The sequence below is a fragment of the Podarcis liolepis genome (genome assembly GCF_965112155.1).
Source record: "Podarcis liolepis genome assembly, chromosome: 16".
Lineage (NCBI taxonomy): Eukaryota > Metazoa > Chordata > Lepidosauria > Squamata > Lacertidae > Podarcis > Podarcis liolepis.
In genome coordinates, this window is record NC_139567.1 from 19264219 (window position 1) to 19270639 (window position 6421).

General features: G+C 45.9%; 1 long non-coding RNA gene across 1 annotated transcript; it reads left to right on the plus strand.

The window, feature by feature from the left end:
- The first annotated feature begins 394 nt into the window (after positions 1–394).
- Positions 395–3440, plus strand: LOC310695625. The gene is made up of 3 exons (XR_014520190.1): positions 395–880; positions 1825–1954; positions 3085–3440. It is a non-coding gene; the product is annotated as an uncharacterized lncRNA (long non-coding RNA).
- Positions 3441–6421: the final 2981 nt, after the last annotated feature.

The following is a 6421-nucleotide window of genomic DNA, read 5'->3' on the forward strand; positions in this document are numbered from 1 at the left end:
AGCCACCATGATTTTATACTGCAATCCTAACCATTTCTGCTCAGAAGTAAGTCCTATTGAATTCAGTGGGGTTTACTCCCACGTAAGTGGGGTTAGGATTGCAGGCTTATTTATCTAATCATAGAGGGATCCATCAGTTCCTTTATTGAAAGAATGGTTGATGAAGACACAAGGACTGAATGAAATGTCAAAATTGGTAGAATACCTACCCCTGAGAGAAAGTGGCTAAGAACAATTAAAAATTAAACCAATCCCCACACCACCCCTGCCCCAGTACAGCCCTTAAGAAGTTGCTGGGCTAGAAGGAGTCTTGGTCAGAACCAGCAGGACCCGTCTTATGTTGCCATCTTGGAGTCTGATTGTTGAGCCGAGAAATTCCAGAACAGATTGCAAATTCTGAAGCAGCAGATGACATTGGCAACTCAGCTAGGCAGGGCACGTTCTGTTCCCACTGCGATCTGATACATCCGCCGCAAAGGGCTGTTGGAGCAGTTGACACCAGCAACACGGGAGGTGTTGGGAGCAGCACGGAAGCCAAGTCTGGACAGTCTTGTGCCATCTGCCTCCGCGGGCTGCTTGCTGTGGGAGGCATGGAGTTGAAAGCTGAGACAGACATGACAGTGGATGGAAGCCACATGGTTAGCTGTGGCATTTGACCTCTCTGGGCCAGAGCTTGTGATTTAGGAACTAAGCCATGCAACCGGCAGAAGAAAATGCCCAAGACCTTCCTGCATTGCACCTATTAAAGGCTGCAGGTGGAGAAGGAAGTGGATGTATGTTTCATCTCACCCATACAGTAATGGGTCAGGGGAAGAGGCTAGAGCTCAGTGTGTCTGCTTTGCATGCCCAAGGTCCCAAGTTTGATCCCCGACATCACCAGGTAAAGTAGAGAAGCAGCAACCTAATGGGAAAGGTGTTTTCAGAAACCCCACCTGTTTCGAAAGCCAGCGTGGTGTAGTGGTTAAGAGCAGTGGACTCGTAATCTGGTGAACTGGGTTCGATTCCCTGCACCTCCACATGCGGCTGCTGGGTGACCTTGGGCTAGTCACACTTCTCTGAAGTCTCTCAGCCTCACTCACCTCACAGAGTGTTTGTTGTGGGGGAGGAAGGGAAAAGGAGATTGTTAGACACTTTGAGACTCCTTAGGGTAGTGATAACTCAGGATATCAAATCCAAACTCTTGTAAGTTGCTGCAGGAGAGGGACTGTAGCCAGCATCAAGGGAGATCTTTTTCTAGAACCCAAGTGAAACTGTTAAGTTCCTGGTTTATTTTTGCTACGGCCAAGAGGTGTAGTATTGTTTTTTTAATAATATTTATTTAGTTTTTCAGATTTTACAATTTTACAATCAATTATCCAACAACCAACATAAAAACAAAATTCCCAAGAATCTCCTGTACTTTCCTCCTCCCCTTTGTGGGTCCTTTTGTTAACCATTTCCTCCTGCATCTTTTATAATAATCCCAATCTTTTACATCTCCATTATATCCAAAATTCAACATTAAACTACAAGTGTTATTCCAATAATTGGTGTAATAATGTTAATGTAATTTTGTTATACTGTATTTATAAACTTGGGGTTTTTTGTATGTTGTTATATATGCTATTGTGTTGTTCTTTTGTTACATTCTTATGACATTGTTTTTGTGTTCCATTTTCTTTTGCTTTGAGCATGTGTGTGTGTGTGTGTGGAAAAGCAGCATACAAATAAAATTATGAATGAATGCATGAATGAATAGAATCCCAGACAGCTGTTGTGTGTATTTGAACCACTATATGAGCTGCAGAGTTCCATGAAAAGATTCCTCACCTGTAAAATCTCTAGATCAGTTCCAGCACACCAAAAGTCGAGGTGTGTGTCGTTTCACTCATTGACAGTCTGATCCTGTGGACATTTACTGAGGGTATTTATTGACAAGTAAAGACCCCCTGATTTCAATGGGACTTGATCGTGGGTAAGTATGCAGAAGAATTTAAAACATAATCATTTAATAGCTGCATTTTATACCCAAAGGCAGGGGAAATTACTATACCAGCAAAATGATACAAATATACCCAGTATAAAACAACTCACTGTATAAATACATAAAAAGAGAAATAATCTTTTTCCTTAAAACACTATTTAAATTTAAAAAGTTGTGCCTTACAGTTTTCCTTTCTTTCTCTTTCATCGTATACACGTATGAAGTAAAAAAAAGGTAAAGGTACCCCTGACCATTAGGTCCAGTTGTGGCCGACTCTGGGGTTGTGGCGCTCATCTCGCTTTATTGGCCGAGGGAGCCGGCGTACAGCTTCCGGGTCATGTGGCCAGCATGACTAAGCCACTTCTGGCGAACCAGAGCAGCACACGGAAACGCCGTTTACCTTCCCGCCGGAGTGGTACCTATTTATCTACTTGCACTTTGATGTGCTTTCGAACTGCTAGGTTGGCAGGAGCAGAAAGAGACCCACAAAAAACGAGAACTGACCAAACATCAGTGGGTGAAGGAAGTAGCTCAGTGGTAGTGCCTCTGCTTGGCATGCAGAAGGTCTCAGGTTCAATCCCAAGCATCTTCTGGTAGGGCTGGGAACGCCTCCTGCCTGAAACCCCAGAAAGCTGCTGGCAGTCAGTGTAGAATATACTAAGCTAAAGGACCCATGCTCTGACTTGGCATAAGGAATCTTCCTATGTTCCTGTGTTCAGTAGCTCTCAATTTGTTTATAAGAACACAAGAAGAGTGTGCTGGATCAGGCCAATGGCCCATCTAGTCCAGCATCCTGTTATCACAAACAGTGGCCAAACAGATGCTTGTGTGAAACCTACAAACAGGACCCCCAAGCAGAAGAGCCCTCTTCCTGTGGTTCCCAGCTATAGCAAATGGAAGAGCTTTTGCTCACAGCACTGCCCCCCAAATAATTTTCAAGAACAAAACCTTGGACAGAATTTCCCTCCTCTGTGAATGTTACTAGGCAGTCCTGCTCATCAGTCTGTCCTCCACCCCCAGTTCCTGCACACACAGAGAAACACACAGAGATAGCTGCTCATTCCTCTCTATTCCTCCCCCCCCCCATATAACCTTTGGTTCTGTTGATCTTTAATCTGCAGGTGGCACAGAAGATGCCCAGGCAAAGGGAAATGACAGCACTCTCAAAACAACCTGTCTTGCTTCAGTAAACGGCAACCCTAAATCTGTGGCAAAGCCATGGGGAACCATCTCACCGGCAAAGGGCCTCTGAGGGAAAACTTCACTGAGGATGGAAGTGGGAGACTGCAAGTGCCCCCCCCCCCAGCAAAGATTTCGTCATTCAGGGTGCTGAACCTGAACGTGCAAAGGCTTCTATCGACCTGCCTCCAAGCTTAGAGAAACACAATACCACCCCCCCAAAAAACAGATCTGGATTACCAAATAGGCAGAGTAGGCACTGGCCTATGGGCTCCATGCCTTTTAGGGGCCTTGCAATAACAGATCAAAATAAATACAGTTTGCTTTGTGTAATAAAATTGGTTTATTAAAACTGTTGATTGGTAAAATAAAAAAAAGTATTAGGAGATTATTTGTGAGCCTCCCTACTCCACCCCCCACCCCCAGAGATTTTGACTGCCTAGGAGCCTCCACAGGGTTTAATCTGGCGCTGCAAAAAAGTGTGGTGGAGTTTCCCTTCTTCTTTGGAGGTCTTTAAGCAGAGGCTTGACAACCATATGTCAGGAGTGCTCTGATGGTGTTTCCTGCTTGGCAGGGGGCTGGACTCGATGGCCCTTGTGGTCTATTCCAACTCTATGATTCTATGAAAAAGAGCAGGCCTTTCCTACATAACTGACTTCTTTCCCCCTCGTCTGACCATTTATTCTCTCTTGAGTTTGAAGCACTATCTCTGCCTATTTCCGCCAACCTATATTCTCAATTGGGACATGGCTGTGCATGCAACAGTGGCGATGGGGCTGGGTGAGCTTTCTTACTGTTTATGGAAATGAAGATCCAATCTTCCACAAACCCATACAGTCATGTGAGCATATTTCTCTTCCGCCCTGCCCAAAGTGTCAGGCAGATAACAACTTTTAGCACATGGAGAGATTACTGCCACAGCCAGGGTGAATCATGAGATGCTTGCCGTTCTTAAGCTGTGTGATGTCCAGAACATGAAGACCCATCCCTATGACATGCCAGTGTCAACCTGTGACGGCATTAAAACCAGCTCCTTGAATTATGTCTAACAGCCAATGGAAGGAGCACTTCCCAAATCAGCACAATTCATGAGGCCACTGTCTTTGGCATCCTGTTGAGTAGAAAGTAGGGCTGAATGCCTCACTTGGCAAAGGAAGGAGTTTCTGAAGACGCCCCAATGTTTGGTTGTCAGTCTTGTCACCGCCTTTGCTGTGGGCATTGCTTAGATTCCAAACACTGCTTGGCTGCCAAGTGACTGATGGCAGCTGCTTTGGCATGACTACGATCTAAATATTCCTCAGTTAACCTATTAGTTTTAATTATATACCACAGCCTCTTATTTTGTAACCTTAGAAATGAGCATTCTATGTTCACGGGTGGAGATGAATCTCTCTCTCTCTCTCTCATCTCCTCTCCTCTCCCCCTGCAATCTTAATCACCGTCGCAACTCTGTTTTAAAAAAATAATTGTTGACAAGTGTAAAGTCTCGTCAACACAGCAGGAACAACTACGGCAAGAGCAAGAGTGAATGTCTGGTATGAGAGTCAAAAAATGGGGAAGGGTAACAAACCCTGACAGGCAGGCAATTAGAATAAAACTGTGAAGGATCATTAGTATTCATTACCAGAAAACAAGGCGTAAAGAAGGCCATGCAGCTGTTGAGGCAGATGCTAATTCCTGTCAGATGTGGTGGGGCTCTTACAAGACCAGCCCAAGACATTATGGGGCCTAAGGGGGGAGACCGAGATGGTGCCCCCCCATCCCACATACAGAATCTGATCGGACCGGCAGCAGTTGAATCTCACTTCAACATCTCTCACAGTATCTGAGGGCTGCAGATAGCTTAGGGGGCACAGGCAGGTTTAAGGAATATGCGGAGGTATGTGGGTGGACGGCTACCACCCTCCCTGGAAACTTCTGTCTAATGTAGCTGCCATAAGAACACCAGAGGAAGAGCCTGGTTGCTGGATCAGGCCCAAGTCCCATCATAGCACCTGGTTCCCACAGTGGCTCTGTGAATATTATTATTATTATTATTATTATTATTATTATTATTATTATTAATGACTAAAGAAGATATCAGGGGACGCGGGTGGCACTGTAGGTAAAACCTCAGCGCCTAGGACTTGCCGATCGCATGGTTGGCAGTTCGAATCCCCGCGGCGGGGTGAGCTCCCCTCATTCGGTCCCAGCTCCTGCCCACCTAGCAGTTCGAAAGCACCCTTAAGTGCAAGTAGATAAATAGGTACCGCTTTATAGCGGGAAGGTAAATGGCGTTTCCGTGTGCTGCTCTGGTGCCGGTTCGCCAGAGCAGCTTCGTCACGCTGGCCACGTGACCCAGAAGTGTCTCCGGACAGCGCTGGCTCCCGGCCTCTTAAGTGAGATGAGCGCACAACCCTAGAGTCTGTCAAGACTGGCCCGTACGGGCAGGGGTACCTTTACCTTTACTTAAAGAAGATATCAAGTAGGGTAGGAAGATTTAAGGACAGTCAAAGAAAGATTTAAACATTTCAGTACAGTGGTACCTCGGTTTATTGTTCTTAACCTGAGGTACCACTTTAGCTAATGGGGCCTCCCGCTGCTGCCGCACCACCGCTGCACGATTTCTGTTCTCATCCTGAAGCAAAGTTCTTAACCCAAGGTACTATTTCGGGGTTAGCAGAGTCTGTAACCTGAAGCATCTGTAACCTGAGGTACCGCTGTATTATTAAATTTATCTCCTGGCCTACCAAAGGAGCCCAAGATAACAAACGCACGAGAAACAAAACAGCAAATGCGTCTAAAAACAATTCTAGTACAGATGGAGACATAACATTCTTGCTCTGGCTAACCAAGGTAGCCCCTGTCTGGGACCATCGGTAGTGGAGTTCTCCAGGTCCATGGAGCGACTTTTCCTCTATAGGTATCCTCTATACTTCTCACAACCCCAGGGACAGCATCACTGGTCTGGATTGGTCAGCAGTAACATTGGTCAGGATTGGCCAGCTGAAACAGAAAAGCATGACATTGTCAAAAGGGAATAGAGCCCGGTTGGATCTCAAGTGCCTTCCTCCATGGCCTTTCTGAGTGGGAAGCACTGGAGAGGCAGGTGAGACTCTCACCCTCTACTTCATTGAGTGCTTCTCCTTCCAAATCCCATAGCACCTGTCCTCTACTTTGACCAGACTATGTGCAATTCAACCTGGCTATGCCCTAAGCTACTTCCCCGAACCCTGAAGGAATGTGAGTGGATCAGTAGCGTTGACTTTCAGCCTTGCAAATTGCCTCTGTGTTTTGTGA